Here is a 22,062-nt window from a genome sequence, read left to right as displayed (position 1 = left end):
AAGTGAAAGTGAAGATTTACTGTAAAAAAAAAGGACTTAAATATTGATCTGTTTCTCACCAACACCTATCATATCACTTCTGAAGACATGGATTTAACTACTGGAGTCATATAGATTACATTTATGCTGCCTTTATGTGCTTTTTGGAGCTTCAAATTTGGATTTCTGGAACCCATTCACTTACATTGTGAGGACCAACAGAGCTGAAATATTCTTCTAAAATTCTTTGTGTGTGTTCAGCTGAAGAAAGAAAGTCACACATCTGGGAAGGCACGAGGGTGGGTAAATGATGAGAGAAATTTTATTTTTGTGTGAACTATTCCTGTAACACAAAGGCTACATTTCTAAGAACTTGGCACATGTGTTTTATACAAGTTTATTTTTGTTTGTTCTTTTTTATCTTAAACATCCTTATTTCTCAAAGACCCCTATACAATATCAGGATTCCCATAAAAAGTGATTTCAGGTAAATAATTCAATTCCTGAAAAAAATTAAATAATAATAGTTTACTATGATAATTATTCTAAAAATGCTCACTGTATTTTCTGTAATCATAAATGATAACTATGCGCTATTGTTGTAAAGCACCTGCTCTGATGAAACTCTCTCCGTTGCAACTGCAGAGAGTGTCAGATGCTCAGAGGTGACAAGAACTGTCTGTTCTTTAATCCACTTTAACAGCAATGAGAGTAAAACGTACAACTTTGAGTCAATTTCAAAGTAAACTAATATAAACCAAATAACCAAAATAACACAATAGGTTCAATTGCGTCACTTCATATAGACAGTAATGCCTAAACAGCTCTAGACATGTCAGTAATTGTAATTATGAATAAAAGACATGAACTTTCATCCACAATCATCATGTCAAATGTTCATGATATACAATACACACATTCATCAAATGTGGGGTTCATTTGGGAAGTTGACATGCACATGATCCAGGTTGACCATTAAAATATCTAATGATGCATACCCCCCCACCCCCCACCACACACACACTCACACACCTTTTTATCCTGCTTGATACAGTTACAAAAATCAGTATGATAATATCAACTTTTCAAAAGACTGTTTAAAAAATATTAAAATGAACTTGAAGCTGACAGCAAACTCTCAATCCCTCACTGAGCAATGGCAACCTCTTTATTTCCATCCTGTTCGTCCAATTTGTTAATTTGTTGTTTTATTCTGATAATTCTGTTAGTTATTACATTATGTACAGTAAATAATCAAGTTATAATTAATAAAAAGCTAAAGCACCTGTTTGGTGTACTCTTTTTATAAATGTACTTTCTTAAATCACAACATAAATGTATACATTTTTCTAAAGTTACAGAGTTTAAAAGACATTGCAAAACATGAATTGCCTGATAATTAAACAGTTTATCCATTCATTACAATAAATATCACATTGATCCACCAGATTAGTTTGATGGTTTTTACTGTTTTTTATGGATCCGGAGGACGATGCGGTAATAAGGGTGAAGTCTCTTTGTGTACCATCTCATTACAGTGAGATTGCAGAGAGAGTGGAGGGGGTCAAAGGCTTAAGATAGACCCTGAAACGCTAGCTGTATGCCTGCATGATGCACATGCATTTTGTATGTCCCCTATCAATCAACCGTAGCCGTGGAAACTAAACACTGGGGGCTAATGCCATAAGCTGTTGGTTAGAAGAGGTTTGGTACCACATATGCCTGTGCAACATTCATTAGCAAGCTGAATTATTGAGCACACTGATCTTTTCATCATGACACCTCTCTATAAACTCTCAAATGCAAGTGAAAGCTAAGGATTACTTTTGAGACATCCAGTAGATTTGATGATTTACCTTTAGTTTTTCTTTACTTCAGGGCTATTGTTGTACTGGTGTTTAAAGGTGAAGTGTGTAATTTTTGTGGCACTAGTGTCACCAAATGGATCCACGTAAAACAAGTTCTCCCAAACACTCCCCTGGGAAAATAGATAGTCCCGCCCAAAATTCATGCCATTGGTTGAGCCAGTGTTGGTGTGTCGGGCTAATCGGAATGTTGTGATAGTGCCACAGAGCCATAGTGTTTACACTTTTCAGGATATTAACCAATGGATGGCTTACTTGTAGTTATCTCTGCATATTTTACTGGGATTTATGAAAGTATTTTAGCCTACAAAAAGGCACTTATAACAACTTTTTTCATTTGAAGCAACAATTCTACTGAACGTTTGATTCACATGTTGCTAGTATCCACCAGACATCATTTCTGTCCTTTCACCTCTCCAGGATCAAGACACCCAGTACCGGCGCTCCCTACACACATACTACGCAGTCTGCATAGGGCACCAACTCCATATTACCCTAGGAGGGCACCAGAAAGTCCACCGGCTGCCCTTCCTTGCATGTTATACGTTATTCAAGGACCCGAAAGCAGTTGCCGAACACAGGCGATCGCTTCACGCGAACCCCCCCCGGAACTCTGCGTAGGGCATCAATTTGGCCAGCGCTGGCCCTGAAGACACCCCAGTCAGCAGGTCTGCTTTCACTGACCTTTGCCCTCTTACCCTCAGAACATATGGATACACAGTAACACTCACTGTCTGACCCTGTGCCTCCCTCTTAGATACATGTCAGATATTATTTAGCAAAAAGCAACAATAGTTTTACAACATCAGACTACAGCATTAGTCTTCCAACTGTGGCATGAGATGAGACAAGTTTTTTGTCACCATTCATTTACATTTACATTTATGCATTTGGCAGACGCTTTTATCCAAAGTGACTTACAGTGCACTTATTACAGGGACAATCCCTCTGGAGCAACCTGGAGTTAAGTGCCTTGCTCAAGGACACAATGGTGGTGGCTGTGGGGATCGAACCAACAACCTTCTGATAGCCTGTTATGTGCTTTAGCCACCACTACTCCAATGAACCGTTCCCTAGTAGCACAACATCATTAAAGGTATAATGTAATTTTTAACTCACCCTCATGTCGTTGCAAACCCATGTGACTTTCTTTTGCCCGTGGTACACAAAAAGAAACGTTTTGTAGAATGCTGACGCTCCTCTTTTCCATACAATAAAATCATACATGTGACCAGGGTCTCTCAAGCTCCAAAACTGATCAAAAAGCCATGAAATTACCATAAAAGAATCAAAAAAGTAGTCCATATGATTTGTGAGATATATTTGAAGTCTTCCGAAGCCAAACAATTATTATATGGAATTAGATTTGAGTGAGAAACATGCAGAAATGTTAGTGATTAGTCACTTTGGAACTTTGAGATTGCGCTTCCGGTCTCCTGGGTTTGGATATGCTTCAATGGGAGTAAATGGAGAGCAAAGCCTAGCATAACCGTCATTTTTTATTTAAACGTGAGGGCAAAACACAATTAAAAAGTTTGGTCTGTTCTTCACACAAAGCTATTGTATGGCTTCAGAATCTATACAAACAGTACCTGCCACAATTTAAAATGCGCAAGCGCGCATGAGATTTGAGAGTTTCCTCAATAAAAGAGGTGTTTGTTGGCTGTGTTCACTATAAACTTTCGTTATATGAAAAAGAGCTGTGTGAAAATGTCTCCTTTTGTGTTTCACAGACAAAATAACTGCAAAAAGGTTTAAATATGACATGAGGGTGATTAAAAATAACAGAATTGAAATTTTTGGTTAAACTACAGTAGCCTATTCCTTTAACACTCTCCTCATCGACATTTTTCCTCCAACATACACTATATATACACTCAGCCTGCAGACAGTAGTCAGATAGATTGGGCTGGAGGAACTCCAGAGGTCTGGCAGCAGGCAGGGCAGGTGCACTGGCTCAGGTAGCATTGCAGACAGCTGGAGACCAGAGTGCACCTCACCTGCAGCCTGTCAGACAGCAGACACATATCCCATATATATATAATCATACACCTTTCCTCACATCTCATCTAACCCACAGCAGATAGAGATGTCACAGAAACACGAGCCAGTACACTGAAACAGACTCCTTTTATGAGTGACACTGCGGCAACCTGAAGAACTATGCTTTGCTATGTGTAAGCTGGTTACAAATTTGTAGCCAACATCTCCTGTAATATACATGCATGACGCAGGTCTCTAATAGATCTCATTATCAAATCAAGTTAACAAATGGGTCATCCCAAAAACATGTGATTTTCTTTCTTCTGTGAAATGCAAAAGCAGATCTTAGGCTGAATGATGGAGCTTCTGTTTTCCATGTAATTAAAGTGAATAGTGATTTATAATGCCAAGCTCCAACAAGGACAAAAAAGCACTATAACCATTTGAATTGACATGATTTTATTTATTATTTTAGCAGGTTTTCAAATATATTTCCCACCGTTGGAGCTCTGAAATGACATTTGTGCTTGTGTTTTCAAATTTGCCACCTTGCCATCAGTCATGTGACATGAAGAACCAATGGTGTTTATCATCAGCAACGTAAAATCTGGTGTGGCGCGTATAAAACCGTCATTTTTAATTTAATCAATTTTTTATTTAAACAAGTTTGGTCTGTTCGTCACACAAAGCTATTGTATGGCTCAGAATATATACAAACAGTACTGTATATAGCACGCAAGTCAATGGAATACGTTTGTTACATTATTTTTATTGAGATTTTTGTCTTTTTTTTTTGGAGCTTGCCAGTGTAAATCACCATTCACTTCCATTGTATAAAAAAACAGAGGCTAATAACATATCATTCCTTGTTTCACAGAAAAAAAGAAAAACAGAAAAAGGTTTGAAACAATATGTTGGTGAGCAAATGATAACTATATTTAAATTTTTGGGAGAATTATTCATTTTACAGTTAATTGGGGTCATGACATGCCTTTTTTATTATTTTAATATGTTCCCTGAGATTCACTTATAATATTGGTAAATGGTTTTGTTATATATTTGTAAAACATGATTATTTTACACCCTCAATCTGATCCTCTGTCAGAAACGCTCGGTTTTAGTGCGTGCTTCTCCTTTAAGACTTGACAGTAAGCACCCACTGTTATGATTGTCTCTCTGCTCTTGACTGACCTGCTCTCTTCTTGCCATCTCACTGCTCACCACTAATGGGCGGTGCTATGGAAGTGAGAAGGTAAAGTAGGCATTGATGTGCTGTTGTGCAGGCAGTCAGATGCAAATTTCTACCACGGAATGACATCACAATATGGAGGAAGTATAGACCGAGTCGTTCTGACAGCTTGGTTTAAAAAACATGCACTTTTTGCAATTTCAAGTTTTATGTTTTTATAGTACAATTACCTCTTATATGTCAAAAGATCAAGGACAGTTTGATTCCTCATACCATGACCCCTTAAAGAATTACAGTTTGGATGAAAGCATCTGCTAAATTAATAAATGTAAAGGTATTTTCAACATCGTACTGCAAGTGAGACTGAGTCATATCCATAGAAAGGCTTAGCAAAGTAAGGTTAAGGGGCAAAGATATATCCACTGAATGTTACTTACGTCTCCGGTTCCTTTGGTGGCTCTGTTTGGGCTTGGTTTTGGGACGTTGTCTGGGGCTGGAGAACGTTATTAACCAGATCAGTGATTCCGCTAAAAGGAAACCACCTGTATGAACAAGCAGACAGCGGAACTCAACATCCTGACCATCAAGAGATGGCAAGAGAGAGAAGACTGCTTCCACCGGACACATGGGCAAAATGCAGAGCAGCTACATTTATGAGGAAAACACATGAAGGGCAAATATGCATAGCTACAAGAACTACAGGGACAGAGAGAAAGACATAGAGGGAGAGAGGGACAGACTAGTCTCAGCCTCAAACAAGCCGCCCAAAGTCCGTTCACTGACCGCCTGGTGTATATTGCCAGGGCGTAGGCCCCCCCACCCCTCCAATGAAAACAATTAATTACAAGCCCTCCATATTTTGTACCAAGATCAATGGAAACATGTAAATGCTTCACGCTGCACCCCCCTCTATAAAATGAAGTAACATCAACTTAACTTTATGACATACTTGATTAATTGATTCTTCAAATTAAACCTCAAAAACATGAAAACGCTCTCTAGTACCGAGTTTTAAACTACACCTCAGCAGCTGTTCACACCAAACTTGTTTTTGCGTCCATCTGATCGGTTTTTCTATTGTTTCTCTCTGTAAACATGCGCTAGATGGACAACTTAGGCCGCTATGTCAGGTCATTCTGTTTTTTCAGCGTCTTATGCAAGAGCACCATGTTTTTTTAATAAACAATAACTTTGTTGAAAATGCATCACGGGGCACTTGCATTTTGCGCTATTATATATTATATATTATATATTATAGGGGCAGTGGTGGCTCAGCGGTTAAGGCTCTGGGTTACTGATCAGAAGGTCGTGGGTTCAAGCCCCAACACCACCAAGACACCACTGTTGGGCCCTTGAGCAAGGCCCTTGAACCTATCTGCTCCAGGGGCGCCGTATCATGGCTGACCCTGCACTCTGACCCCAGCTTAGCTGGGATATGTGAAAAATAAATAATTTCACCATGTATATGCAGAAATGTATGTATAATGTGTGACAATTGGTCAAATTAAATTAAATTAAATTAAATTAAAGCAATCTCAAGTCAAACGATTTCTTACTATCTAATTGGGTGGTTCTTGATCAGAATAAGCTGCTAAATGGACCAGACCTAATACTGAACAAAAGTCTGGCAACACGAGAAAACCCTATTAAAAAGACCAGCAAGTGTTTTGGATATTCTGGTGCACCAACAAGGCTTCTTAACCTAGTTTAAAAAGCAAGCCTCCCTTGATCAACCAGCTTCTTATATAAGACAGTGCTGGTTTACCCATATTTTCCACCAGCTAAACCAGCAAAAAACCAGCTGGTATTTTTAGCAGGGGAGGGACAAGAAAAAGACTGAGAGAGTTAGAGAGATTAAGAACAAGAAATGGAAAAACAGAGCAGCTGAGAAGACACAGTCAGCCATAGAAGGAAGCAAAGAAGCCAGAGCGAGTGAAATGAATTTAGCATCCATCAGCCTGGAATATAGCTGTGTATCAACAAATACAGAGAAAGAGATCAAACAAAGTATCCATTCACAACTGACAGAATCTGAAAACAAGCTAAATAAAGCAAGACTGATGCATCCAGTGGATGAAGCTGCCAAAAGCTATTCAAACAAAGCCATGACAGAAAGCGGGCAGCCAATCACTAGAGAGACGAGGGGAAAAGAACTGGCAATCACAGACAAAGCTACAGCAAAAAACACATGGCACCAAGCCAGTAGGAAAGGTCAAAGCCTCAAGGTGTCTAGCTAAAAGCAGGCCCACCTCAAATCTGTGCCTAAAGAGCGCTACCTGCTTTAAGGGTCTGTTCGAAAACCTAGTTAGCTGCCTTGCAGTCTACACACTGTAGGCAGCTGCCTTCTAAAGCTGCAGCTAAACAGAGATGGAACATCAGTGTCTGATTTAGAATGCTATCCATAGGAATAGAAAGCAACTTCAAACAGCACATAAATAATGTTCCTTTAATACTTTAATACTCATAAACACACATAACACCCAAATATAGGGTCAAACAGGATTCTTTTTTTTTTTTATTAGACTGCACTAGATTGTATCTACTGTTCAGTATTAAATGACATAAAAGTATGTTTATAATCAAAAATGTTCTCGCTTCATCCAAAAGAAGGCATATTAACGCTTCCTAATTTAAATAAGGCAGCATAATTATCCTTCCTACCTTTTGGAGCAGCCTTTGTGTCTAATGATGCCTTGCATATGTATGCAGCTCACTAAGTTTTGGAACAGAGCATTAGTTACCTATTGTAGAACTCGCAATTTAAGATATTTGACCAGATTTTTGACCAAAATCAGCTATGAATAAATACATTTATATTCTACAGATTCTTTGTGGGCCTGGCTAAGAGTTACTTACTGGATTGGCTCAGACTTTGCATCTTCTTTGACCCTAAAAGAAATAATAAGTAAATAAAACTCAGTGAGAAAACATGACAAAAATTAAAGATAACATAACAGTAATTCTAACTAAATCAAACAAAATATGAAAAAATATGTCATGATAAAAACTATGACACAATGAAAAAAGAACATATTTACAGCATAAACAAATGTGAAAAGATTAAACACACACACACACACACACACACACACACACACACACACACACACACACACATGTAAATAATGTATTTAAATTTAAAAATAACTGAATTAATTAAAAATAAAAGAAGAACAGAAATAAAAGGCAGGGACAATATCTTTCAGCCCCATGTTGTATGGTCAACCACAGATAACACAGTCCACAACACAATATGTGTCGCATATCTGAGCTTAAATAAAAATTCTGGGTTCAATACAAGTTGAGCTCCATTGACAGCATTTGTGGCATAATATTGAATTCAACAAAAATAAAATTCTATAAAAAATACAAGAAAGAGCAAAAATCTGGGCTACTGTGAGGCACTTACAATAGAAGTTAATGGGGCCAATCTGTAAACATTAAAATACTCACGGTTTCAAAAGTATAGACACAAGACATAAACAATATGCACGTAAACATGATTTTAGTTATACATTAGCTTACTAACCTTTTCTGTGTAAAGTTGCATGCAATTTTACAATGCCGTTGCCATGACGATGTAATGTCAACAAATCCTAAAACTCTAAAATGACTGTAAAATTTGTATTTAAACAGATTTACAGCTCAAATAATGCATGAGTTTAACAGAAGAATTAATATAAATGCTTTTATAAAATTTTTAGCTCCAAATTTCTGCCATTAAACCTTCGAAAAACTGGCCCCATTCACCTCCATTGTTTTTTAAAGAAAAGGAGGAACACGTCTAAATATTTTTTTGTGGTAGTCAACATTATGCCACAAATACTGTCGATTGAGCTTTACTTATATTCAACCTGGAATATTCCTTTAAAACAAAATAAAAATAATTATAAAATCAGTTGTTTACTCTCATGGTCCCACTCTTGTCCAAACCAAAACCTTTTTGCTATCAGTTTATGCAAGATATGACCACAGTCTTTAGAATTTCAGACTAAAGAACACATGTAAAAATCACCTTTGAAGTTTTATTCTTGCATTGCTTGTAATTATATTCAAAAAATGTCTGTGTAAAATGTCTGTGTCAAAAGTAAAGCAGTATGACACTGCCCTCTAATGGTCATAGATTTTCTCATATAACAAGGAGATGGCAACCTCTTCATGATTAGAAAAGTGTAACTGTCAGCACCTCCTGAACTTGAATCACATACCATGAATAAGCCATTCATATAAACTCCCTGAAATAAATGAGAAACAGATCCGAGGGTCGTGGCTAGATGGTAACTCTCGTTCTGCTAAATTCTCACAAGATTCACAAGCAGCATTCATACAGTACATTTACCAATTAGCAATATAAGCTTCAACAACCCTACCAGAAAACGTATCCAAGCATTATAGCAGGTAAACAACTTTGCCAAACGAGTAACTGATAATCATCCATGCAGATTGCAGCGATGCTGTGAACTATGTGAGTGAGACTGATTGAACTGAACAGCATAGTTTCTCCAGCCGGAACACGTGGTGCAGGTACTTCTTTCCTATGTTTACGGACATGATGCAATGGCGCAAGGATGTACGTCATAAGCCAGCGATTTCGCACCAAATCAGACCTGACAGCTCAAAATACAAATCATTTTTATAGGCTTACCGCAGTGAATCGGGGTAATGTAAGGAAATTGTTTTGAACTGATTGATTGCTAAAGTCAGCATGTACTCAGTAATAATGGCAATTTGTTCATTTTTTAAACAAAAATCTTACATAGTGCAGCTTTATTGTGGTGAAGTTTTACGTTTTTAATATGCTCTTTATAAGCATGGACAAAATTGGTTCTCTTTGGGAATCATTTGTTAAATTATAAAGGTAACACTTTACAAAATTGTTCCATTCCTTAACATTAGATAATACATTATGTATCATTTTACAGCATTTATTAATCTTAGTTATTGTTAGTTAAAATGCAGTTGTTCGTTGTTAGTTCTTGTTAGTTCATAGTGCATTAACTAATGTTAACATATACAACTTTTGATTTTAAAAATGTATTAGATTATGTTGTAACTTACAATTTTAACCAAAATTAGTAAATGCTGGAAAAGTATTGTTCATTGTTAGTTCATGTTAACTAATGTTGTTACTAATGTTAACAAATGGAATCTTATTGTAAAGTGTCACCATTATAGAGAATGTAAGTAAGTACACTGCTCTACTGACACAAAACATCATGCATCATTTGACTTTATACCATGGGTCTGTTGAATGATTGATTCTGATTGGTTCACGGATGTTCTAAGGTGTGCAATTATTTTTCAAGTAAACACACGACTATGAAGTAGTTCCAGGTCTTAACCGCATAACGGCTTCATATCACTTCGCCAAAATATTTCAGTTATTTCAAATAATCCTACAGGCTACCACAACAAAATAAACAATTAAAACAAAGACACTGGTTAAAGTAAATTGGTTAAGAATATCAAACAATGTCTAAAATATCCTACATTTATTTCAATTTTGGTTAAAAGGAGCCCTCGTCTCACCCGCACTTTCAGATGCTCACACACATACACACACACATTGAGACTCGAGTTGCGATCAACAAATAGAGCCGCATCCCAGCGACTTGACATTTAATGTTTCAATGTATTTCGCCCTAATCAGCCTCACATAGCTTTAGTGGAAAAAAGCACCAAGCTACCCCTCCCCCTCTCTTTCGCTCTCCCACAAACTCTCTTGGTAGCAAAGTCAGTGCTCCCCCTCGACTCACTGGGATTGACAGTTGTTTAGCAATAGAAAAGCAATATACAAGAATGGTGACACTCGCTGTTGCTGAGACTTAAACTTACACTTTAGCAATTTGAAGCAATGTTATTTCTGATGAGAGCCACTTTAAACACAGGCAATTCAACTTGCAATATCTCTCAGTTTCTCTCTTTCTCAAGCTCGCACACACACACACACACACACACACACACACACACACACTAAATGGTTACTCCAATGCCGAAAATCAGCGCATCCTCCATTGCTAGTTCTAAAGTGATGTTTTTGAACTAGCAACAAAGGCTTGAGCTATATCAAAAAATGTTGCCCAAAAGCTGTATCTTTGGGGGGTTGTTTTCATTTTTTTATGGGTTTTTGAGCGGGGGGGATTACCAAACTGTATCGCGCAACCTTAAAGCCCAGTGCCCAGTGTTGTATTTCTCACACAAATAGAAAATTTGGCTTTGCTTCAATTAATTTACATGAACCTCCCATATATTTTTGCGAATACACCAACTGTTTACTTGCATAAACCAACAGAAAACGTGTTTCCCAGGCTTGAAAATTAGTACAGATTTACAGTCTCATGAAAATCGGATAAGAGTTAATGGTCGTAGTGTAAATATTAAAATAGAGCCCTATATCTGAATAGCTACACCAAGAGTCACTGATAGAAAGAGTATCAAATAGTTGCATATCTGCACACCAGTAGCTGGACCTTCTTCTCTTTGTTTATGGACATAATGCATGTACGCAAGGACGAATGATGAAACCCTGACATTTTCAACCAAATCAAACCCGACTGCTCTGAATGTAAATCAATATTTACTCAAAGTGAGGTGGAAACGTGGTTTTGAACGCAGCTTTTTAATGTACTGGCTCAGTATTGGCATTTTGTAAAAAATAAACAGGAAATACTCCATAGTGTACCTACGTGTTTCTCTCACTTTCTCCCTCTTTCAAAGCCACGTCAATGATGCAATATGGACAGTCTAATGTTATTTAGAAAGGAACGTGCTCACCAGCACTGATAGTTGCCATGTTATTGGGACAGTGTGGTGTTATGTCAGGTTGTCATGATAACCTCTACGCAGTGGAAACACTGGATTACACATTCACACGGACGTATTGTGACATTACGTCAGGTGGGGCATATGAAAAGATAGATAGACAGACAGACAGACAGACAGACAGACAGACAGACAGACAGACAGACAGACAGACAGACAGACAGATAGATAGATAGATAGATAGATAGATAGATAGATAGATAGATAGATAGATAGATAGATAGATAGATAGATAGATAGATATGATTTGGACTTCATAACGCTAGATACTGTATTAAGGTTAGTTACTCCCCAACCAGCCTGATTTCATGACAATTATGTGACTGAGGCGATATATTTGCAAAAAGGTATTACATCGCTCCTTACATATATCGCAGCAGTTCTGAGGTGAAACGTCCTTGGTGTGGTGCTAAAATTTAGTTAAAGGTTTTTAAGGTTAATACTCTGTCTATCGAGTTTTAAATCAACAAAACATTACCTACCTACCCTAAACCTTAAACCTACAAATAACTAAACGTGACATTACAAATGCAATTGCTGAAGCAACCACACCATTTTGTGGTGCATCTATGACACTTTTGGCTCACATGTCAATTCATATGCTTTTCAGGTCCTTTGCATCACAAGTGCAACACTCTCAGCTAAGCTACTGTGCAATTTAACCACACTTGAAAAATCTTGTAAATGTAGTTGGTTATGTAATGCAAACGTTAAATGGATTATTCACCCAAAAATTACAATTATCTCATCATTTACTCACCCTCATGGCATCCCGGATGTGTATGAGTTTCTTTCCTCTGCTGAACACAAACTAAGAATATCTCAGCTCTGTAGGTTCATACAATGCAAGTGAATGCTGACCATATCTCCAAAATCTCCAAAAAGGAGATAAAGTCAGCATAAAAGTAATCCATAAGACTCCAGTGGTTTAATCCATGTCTTCTGAAGCGATCCAGTTTGTTTTGAGTAAAAACAGACCAAAATGTAACTCATTTTTCACTGTACATATTGTCATTGCAGTCTCTAGGCACAATCATTATTCCAAGCTAGATTACACTTCCTAGTGCTTGACGAATGCACAGAGCACTAGATGGCACTATAGGAAGTGTAATCGAGGTTGAAATCAGGATTGCAAAGGAGAATGCTGTCAAGATGTACAGTGGAAAAAATAGTTATATTTTAGTCTATTCTCACCCAAAACCAACTGGATTGCTTAAAAAGACTTGTATGCTGACCTTTTTGGAGTTTTGGAGTACTGGTCACCATTCACTTGCATTGTATGGACCTACAGAGCTGAAATATTCTTCTACATATCTTAGTTTGTATTCAGCAGAAGAAGGAAAGTGATATACTTCTGGGATGCCATAAGGGTGAGTAAATGATGAGAGAATTTTCTTTTTTTTGGTTGAATTATTCCTTCAAGATTTTTTGCATCTTGAAGGAATAATGTCGTAAGATCGTATTGTGTGAGGAACAAAGCTAGAATATAGTGTTTATGTATTGATAATCTGACATTTTATTTGTGATATGTGACAGGGAATAAAATTAATTATTGTTGTAGCGCCTCTAGTGTTCATTTCATCTGGAAACTGACGCTAAACGAACAACAAGGCACAAAAAAATTATTTAGCAAAATTGTTGGTATAGTAACTTGATCCAATGAGATTTAGTTGTCCCCAACACTGATTTCAAATCACATCGTTTCGGGGAACCCTCCACCAGCTAAGCAATTGTCTTTGTGATGAATGGTAATTCTAACAGATCATTTTTTCCAGGTATTATAGACCTCTTGAGCTCACAAGGTTTTGGAACAAAGACACAGTGTGGCATGACTGCATGCTAGCATAAAAGCTGTGCTTGAGCCAAAATACAGCTAAATTTACTACTCGCCCTCACAAAGCGATGCCCAAAATAGCAGCTGGGTTCAACGCGGACCATTATAGATGCAGACACCTGTTCATTAGGAGCATTCAGCGGGATGGCAGGGGAACTGCCTCCTCTGAACACATTTCTCTTTAAAAGAGGATTAGCGCTGGGGGAGCACTTGATTCCAGCTGTCATCGGTTCCGCAGTGGCATCTGTATAAAAAGAAACCTTGTTTGAGCTCAGATTGCTGTGATTGGTCGAGGCAGACCCAGGATAACCTATGAGTGACAGCTTTGAAGTCCTTCTCACATTTAGCACTGCCCATTTCAAAAATCTGTAAGCAGATGTTGCGACATGAATCTAACCCCAAAACAATCAATATGATGTCGATGTAAACTAGAGGTTGACCGCTATGTGCTTTTTAATGGCATGTGTCGATATCCAGAGAGCAGGGTGGCCAACAGGCCAATATAATGTTGATATGTCACACAATTTAATCAAAATTATAAATCATTTTTTATATATATATTTTTTATTTATCATTATATTTACTCAAAATTTCAAACAAAACTTTGTAAAAAATACACTTTTGCGTGTCTTAGATGGTAGATAGCAGTTTCTCCTGGTTTCTTTTTATTCTTCCCATTTTAGTAATTTGTTTGCAAAAAGAAATTGTAATACATTAAGAAGAAGGAAATAACAAAATGACTGCTTGATTAGTCAGTAGCGGTGTAAACCCTTAAATGCATGGTCATTTTCCCAAACACTCTTTTGGGTCTTTAGAGATCTGGCACTTATATCTATAAAAAATGGATGTACAAAATGCCTAGGTAGTTTAAAAGTTTTCAAATATTTTCAAGTCAATTAGAAAACCCAAAAATATATTTTGATGTTTATTTTTCATAAATTAAAGAGATAACAAACGGAACAAATCAAGAACAGGATTCATTATTTTCATACTGAAATTGGTTTAGTTTTTGCTCTGATATGCATTTTCAGCTGTGAGACCTTATATAGACAGGTGTGTGCCTTTCCACATCATGTCCAATCAATTGAATTTGCCACAGGTGGACTCCAATCAAAGTGTAGAAACATCTCAAAGATGATCCAGAGAAATGGGATGCACCTGAGCTAAATTTAATTTGTCATAGTAAAGGATCTGAATACTTATGTCAAAATGTGCTTTGTCATTATGGGGTATGGAGTGTAGATTGATGAGAAAAAAAATTATAATTTAAAATAATTTTAGCATAAGATCTCATCAATCTACACTCCATACCCCATAATGACAAAGCACATTTTGACATAAGTATTCAGATCCTTTACTATGACAAATGAAATTTAGGAGTGGTGGTGGTGTAGTGGTCTAAGCACATAACTGGTAATCTGGTTATCAGAAGGACGTTGGTTTGAGCCCCACAGCCACCACCATTGTGTCCTTGAGCAAGGCACTTAACTCCAGGTTGCTCTGGGGGGATTGTCCCTGTAATAAGGGCTCTGTAAGTCACTTTGGATAAAAGCGTCTGCCAAATGCATAAATGTAAATGTAAAATATAAGGCTGCAACATAATACAATTTGGGGGAATAATGAAGGGGTATGAATACTTTCTGAATGCACTGTAGTACTAATTTCTCTAGTAATACACAAAGCAATATACTGTGATAGTATATTGAAATAATTATTAATATATATATATATTTAAGGAAGTGCTCACATAGACCTTTAACCATTATAAAAAATGTTTTTGCAATTTTGGCATTTTTTGTGTGTCACACTATTTATAAGAGATAGACTGAGGAATACTAAACAGTTGTGGGAGGTATTAATTTAAGGGTTAAAGGATTAGTTCAACCAAAGAGGAAAATTCATCATTTACGCACCCTCATGGCAATATTGGAAGAATATTTCAGTGCTGTTGGTCCATAAAATGTGAATGGGTGCCACATTTTGTAAGCTCCAAAAAGCACATATAGCCAACATAAAGTAATCAATACGACTCCAGTGGATTAATTAATGTCTACTGAAGCGAAACTCTAGGTGTAAGGAATAGATCAATATTTAAAACCTTTTTTCCTAAAAATGTTTGCTTCTGCCCGCTCGTTGACAAGGGTGAAGTTCAAACTGACTCTCTCGCGTGACGGAAGCGTGAAAGCCTCTTGTGCATAGATATTCATACGCAGATGCCTCGTTCAGCTGGTTTGGATACGTCTACTGCGGCGCGAACAGTCAACAAGGAGAGCTGTTTGAATACAAGTGAATGGAGGAGATGACTCAGACCAAGCTCACACCAAGCTCAGACCATCACGCAAACCACGCAATTGCGTAGGGTCCCGGAAGTCTGGGGAGAACTGGTCGGTCAGCTGAGCAAAACGCTGTTTTGTGTTCAAGTGGTGATGCTGTTTTCAGCCATCTCAGTTCATTGTGAAGGCAAATGCTGCTGCAGGTTCACCCATTCACACAAATCCAAACATTTGAACCTGCTTATAGTTATTATTGAAATCTCTAGGAGGCGTTTCACCACATTTGTTATCAGGAACATTGTAAACTTAGAAATACATTCTGAAACTGCAGTGCACTATCAACGTTCTGTCAAAATAAAAGCCCCAGGTGAAGGTGAAGTAAATATGACAGAAATATATTACTATTGTGTCAGATAATTCCTCAACATAATAATAATTCAGTATCAAAATATAATAATAAGCTTGACAGAACAATAATAAGTAATATACTTAAATATAATTGAGTGAAGTTTATAAAAATAATTTTAAAAAATATAGGTAAATATAGTTTTTTTATTACTGAATAAAATTTTTTTTTTTTATTACTGTTCATATAAATTATATTTACTATATTATAAATGAAATACCATACTTGTGTTAATTTAATGGAAAAACTGTAAAACATGCATTCATTATCTTTATCTAAATTTTTATTTCATTGAACATTTTTTATATACTTGGTTACAATGGCTGTTAGAATTTATTTTAATGTAATATTTGCATATGGTAAATGATAGAAGTTTTATTAATATTTGACTTTTTATCATTATACAAGACAGTAAACAGTAACAGGGAATTGTTGAGAAGAGAGAGAGAGAGAGAGAGATAGTGAGAGAGAGAATTAAACATTTTAAAATACGCATATGCATCTATCTCTGATACGCGGAACCTTTTAAATGACTCTGCGTTGCACACCGGTCTATTAATGTTCTGGTTACACAATGGCACGTAACAACAAAATGCACAACAAAAAAACTGTGATTAATCCTTTACATGTCTCAGCTGTCTGTTCATGTGCAAGCAGGGGATTCTCGGTGCCATTGACAAAGAAAACTAAACGACCATATGGGAAAATTTATCAGTTGATGCCGATAATTAAAAAATACCAAATATCAGCCGATTCATCTGCCTCTGCGATATTTCATTAGACCACTAATGTAAATGTGAAAATCCAAATGCTGAAAGTGGCAAGGAATAAAACACTGCACCTTATGACATAATAAGACATGAATAATTTTGCAACCCTATGTATTCACTTTCATTTAATCTTTTATTCCATACAAATGAAAGTGAATGGTGAATGAGGCTAGCATTCTGCCTAAACTAACTTTGTGTTCTTTGGAAGAAAGAAAGTCATTCGGGAATGATAACAGAATAACCTTATCCGAGCAAATGCATTTCTCTGAGACCAAAGACCCATCCTTTCAGCTCTATAGTGGGTCATTCTGCCACACACACTCATTCAGATGTGCTGTTGTCATGTCTGTGGGTGGGGGGAGGGTACGGGAACATCTCTTAAGAGAAAGTTCAAATAATAGCCTACATGGCTAACAATAGAGCGGTAATGGACACCCTAAGCATTGTTGGAGAGCACAATTTCCTGTCCTTGTCCAGAACAAGCAACCGATATGCTGAATGCTGTTAATGTGTGGCACTAACGTGGGCACACACACACATACACATATGTAAACAATTACAAACAATAACACGTGTACTAAAAAGTCCTATGAGACCAATGTGGGCCATTAGTGTGCTCTCCATATCCAGTTTGACCGGGTCAGACATGGGACACCTAATTCATTTGCCAAAGACATGATATCACGCATTCAACAACTGATATCCTACATCTGCAGTCCTCACAGCAAATACAGTCTCTTCCAGCAAACCTGAGCTCAGGCATCAGGGTAACCAACAAGTGAACTGCTGCATTAAAGGGATAGTTTACCCAAAAATGCAATTGTGTCATTTACTCACTCTCAATTCATCCCAAACCTGTGTAACTTTCTTCTGTGAAACACAAAAGGAGCCTACGTCACCATTCACTTTCATTGTGAGGAAAAAAGATGCAATGAAATTAAATAGTTACTGAGACTAAAATACTGCTTGACAAGTCAAAGGTTTGAAATGATGAAGAATGAAGCATGTATAGCTTCCACATTTCCTCCTTATAAAGAAATACACATATATATAATCTATCTGTGCTTTATATTTATCTCTGTTTTGTGATATTAAAGGATAAGAAATGATTTTAAAATGATGATATGACTTTTATGTAATTTCCCACGGTTGTGCACTGAAAGGGGGCACCCGGCTGGACAGGTGCTTGGGGCCTTGAAAATTGTAACCCCGCCCCTGCAAGTATATCTCAGTGCTGTATGTCCTTTCAATGCAAGTGAATGGTGGCCAGACATTTCAAGCTCCAAAAATCACATAAAAGCATCATAAAATGAATCCATATGACTCCTGTGATTTAATATGTCTTCTGAAGCAATGTAGATCAACTGGATCAACTGCATGGTATATTCTTTATGTTGACTTCACATCCAAAACAAGCTGAGAACTGTGTTCATGAATGAATACATCAGTAAATCAAGACAAGTTACCTAAATGGTTAAGTTGTTATTGTTTGTCTTGTCTGTTAATTTGTGTTGTGCTCAAAGTGAAATGCCCCTCTAGAACATTTCCATTCGCTGCATGAGTTGTTTCCTTGGTGGGCACTCATAACCCACATTTCTTTGGCTCTGTCTCGTTTCGAAGGATGCGTGCTAGGTAGGACGGTGCTAGGTAGGACGCGTCCTTTGAAGGCTGCAGTATACCAAGTGTCCTCCTTTAAACAAACCTCGTTTAAACAAGGCCTTCGTAGGACAAACGGAAATGGAACGTAACATGATTGCTATAACAGCACGTCACTCTTTAACAAGTGTGAGCGCTTTGAGTGAGAAGGTAACAAATTCCCTCTGGAAGGGAATGCACAAGGTACATTTTAGGAGAGTTATAATGATATAAAGAGAAAAGAAGATACATTTTACAGGTGTACTTTTAGTCTAATACTTGATTTTAATTATATATTAATATAATTATACATATTATATACTCTGCACCCATCTACTGAGGTAATTCAACTTGGGAATTAACATTGCTTGCATTTGAACATCACATCTACGGGCAAATTGGCATGTGGGTTGTGAGTGCTCATGTTCATCTCATTTCAAGTTGATAAGTGGTCCAGACTTTATTCCGATAGTCAAAACAGAAACATGGTACAGTACAGCACAATCGGTTGGTATAGCAGTACCCAATGAATAAGCCCATAAACATTAGTAATGTTCTGCTGATTACACTGGAGCTGGTCTCTATGGGCTGAGGTTTACACAACAACAATAGCCTTCATCCCTTCGATTCCCATTCCTCCCAATCAGCATTCACTCTATACTCCCATCAATCGAGATCCACTCACAAAGGAAAATCACTGAGGCAAAACAAACTAACTATGGAGACCACAGAAACAATACACTGTTACAATTTTAAACAGACAGATCGGATTTAGGCAGCCTATAAGCCTAAAGCACAGTATGAAGAGAGTAGTCCCTTGCCTCTTGTGATCTTGAATAGCGATCGATGCAAAACAATTCCCCAGTGAGACTGCACTACCTAATGGCTCACAGTAAACAGTTCTTCTTATCACCGATCAGCTATAGGCTATCCGGTTGATCCTACTGGTCCCAGAGGTTTGTAGCATCTCAGATAAGAGAAACAATTAAAGTTGAAGTGTGGGATTTGTGACCGCTAGTAGGACCAAATCAAATTACAAAAAAAAGAAAAGTTAGATAGATAGATAGATAGATAGATAGATAGATAGATAGATAGATAGATAGATAGATAGATAGATAGATAGATAGATAGATAGATAGATGGATGGATGGATGGATGGATGGATGGATGGATGGATGGATGGATGGATGGATGTTATTTTTTATTTGAGCTTTACTGACTGTGGTCACTGCATGCTTTCGGGCAGCATCACTGTTCTTCAAAACGTCTCCTTTTGTGTTCCCCCCCAAAAAGAAAACCATACAGGTTTAAAATTGCATGAGGATGAGTAAATGATGACAGAAATGTAATTTCTCCATTAATTATTGCTTTAAATATTAGAGCCGTTGGATAAAATCATTTCAGCGATACATCGCGATTCATACTCAAACGATTCTGAATCGATTCGCAAAAGAATCAGAATCGATTCTGAGTTCAGTTTAAATCACGGCAGAGCAGTGGTGCGCGCCAAAGACAGATGTGGAAACAAAGACGTGAGTTAAGTTTTGTTCACAGCTCATACTGAATGTAAATGGCCAGTGTATGTAATGTGACTCGTTCACATTTTTAAAACAGCTGTTAAATAAAAAGCTGAAAGGGAAAAATTAGAGAGTAAAAATAACATTGTAGAAGAAACTGAAAAAAGGAAGATATTGAAGGAAAAGATGCATTTTGATGCATCGAGAATCGTTTTATAATCGAATCGTTACCCTTTGAATCATAAACGAATCGAACCTTGAGGCCAGTGAAGATTCACACCTCTATTAAATATACTTCAGAGGTGTACTTAATTGACTGTAATGGGTTCAATTCAAGTTAAGTTTAAACTGGAATAATCTTGTCGCTTTTTTAAAGAAAAAAGTCCAAATCACAGTTATAGTAAGGCTCTTGCAATAAACTTCTAAGGGGCAAGATGCAATCAAATTACAAGATGCAAATGAATGATTCAATAATCGTATTTAATCAAATTACACAATGATGACTCTAAGACTTAGATATAGATATTAAGGGTTAATTTTTTGTTAATGCATGATTTTCTGTAAAGCTGCCTTGAAACGATGTGTTGTGAATAGCGCTATACAAATAATATGACTTGACTTGACTATCATTCTGCCAAACATCTCCTTTTGTGTTTCACAGAAGAGAGAATGTCATACAGGTTTGGAACAACAACAAACAACAGAATTTCAATTTCCACACTCCCCTATTTCACAACAGACCAGCGCATTTGCGTACAGAACTACTTTGTAATCTAGTGAATACTAAGAGATCATAATCCACTGCAAGGGCAGCACTGGAAGATGTGTACTAAAATGAGAACACCAACAAAATGCAGGTCAATCTGAGAGACACGTAAAGTTGGAGACAGTCTGTGGATATGATGTGATTAGATATTACATAAACACTGACAGGGGGGCTTCTAAAGCAAATGCTACTAATAACATTCATTGCATAACGCTCTTTTTTTCCTAAGGTCCACATCAGCCGAAGAGAATTACGCTCTGGATAAAGGTGTATTTTATTATGGTCTTAGAGGGATGAAAGAGAGAATGATGGAGTTGGAAAAAGAGCTAACAACTGCTTACGAATAAACTATTTTTATGTTATTTATTTTTTAACTATGTTTCTATGCAGATTTTCTTTCAAAATTAAAGCCACCAGAACACAGAGCAAGTTTACATGAATGTTCTTACACCAATTATGCTTAATAAACTGGCAATCTGTGTGGTCACGAAGGACATTTCAATGCGGACGAGCTCTATATCTTTGTGCTAGTTATCTGACACCTGGCTAAGTGATTGTGTAAGCATACGTGTATATGCGCGTGGAGCGGTAATAAAGGGCATTCAGCACTAGAGAGAAATATTTCTCTCTGGAGAATAAAACACATTCAGTGCTGTGCGCTTTATTTACGCTCTGCGCGCAATGCCTCTCTCTCTGCTATAGACATGAGGTGCCACATAAAGCCTCATTTACTGTATTTACATTTATTTATGCATTTGGCAGACGCTTTTATCCAAAGCGACTTACAGTGCATTTGTTACAGGGACAATCCCCCTGGAGCAACCCGGAGTTACGTGTCTTGCTCAAGGACACAATGGTGGTGGCTGTGGGGATCGAACCAGCGACCTTCTGATTAACAGTTATGTGCTTTAGCCCACTATGCCACCACCTTATGTACCACTCCTGTATGTACGAGTTGCAGGTGTGGTTATTTTAACATCAAAAATGGTAATGTGGCACCTTTAGATATAATGTTTTTTTCAT

The 22,062-nt window shown here is 37.2% G+C and overlaps 2 protein-coding genes across 18 annotated transcripts in view; one reads left to right on the top strand and one right to left on the bottom strand.

Moving 5' to 3' along the window:
* upk1a (uroplakin 1a) overlaps positions 1–22,062 on the top strand; it is a 702,734-nt gene that overhangs the window by 634,801 nt on the left and 45,871 nt on the right. The gene's annotated exons all lie outside the window — the stretch shown is intronic.
* The window catches only part of LOC127656495 (regulating synaptic membrane exocytosis protein 2-like), a 202,204-nt gene that overhangs the window by 165,078 nt on the left and 15,064 nt on the right, over positions 1–22,062 (bottom strand). The window lies entirely within an intron of this gene.

Source organism: Xyrauchen texanus, chromosome 15 (genome assembly GCF_025860055.1).
Source record: "Xyrauchen texanus isolate HMW12.3.18 chromosome 15, RBS_HiC_50CHRs, whole genome shotgun sequence".
Taxonomy (NCBI): domain Eukaryota; kingdom Metazoa; phylum Chordata; class Actinopteri; order Cypriniformes; family Catostomidae; genus Xyrauchen; species Xyrauchen texanus.
This window is presented reverse-complemented; position numbering and strand designations above follow the sequence as displayed.